Below are 274 nucleotides of genomic sequence, written 5' to 3' on the forward strand. Positions count from 1 at the left end.
TCCCCAGCCCCCCATCCCCCCCCATGGTTGCGCCTTCCCGGCAGCTCTTTGAAGCTCCGGCCCCACTCCTGCACTCGAGTGTCCTTATGGGGTGAAGGGCCCTACAGGAGGGTGGGACGGGGATATGGGGCCGTGGGGTCACGGGGATATGGGACGTTATGGGGCAGGGCTGCCCTAAAGGCATCTTGTGGGTGGGGATGTGGGGTGGTGCCATTTGTCCCCACACTGCCCCGGGAACAGCGGGTAATGTGTGGGGCACCATATGGGGACAGCA

This window comes from Coturnix japonica, chromosome 22 (genome assembly GCF_001577835.2).
Source record: "Coturnix japonica isolate 7356 chromosome 22, Coturnix japonica 2.1, whole genome shotgun sequence".
Classification (NCBI taxonomy): domain Eukaryota; kingdom Metazoa; phylum Chordata; class Aves; order Galliformes; family Phasianidae; genus Coturnix; species Coturnix japonica.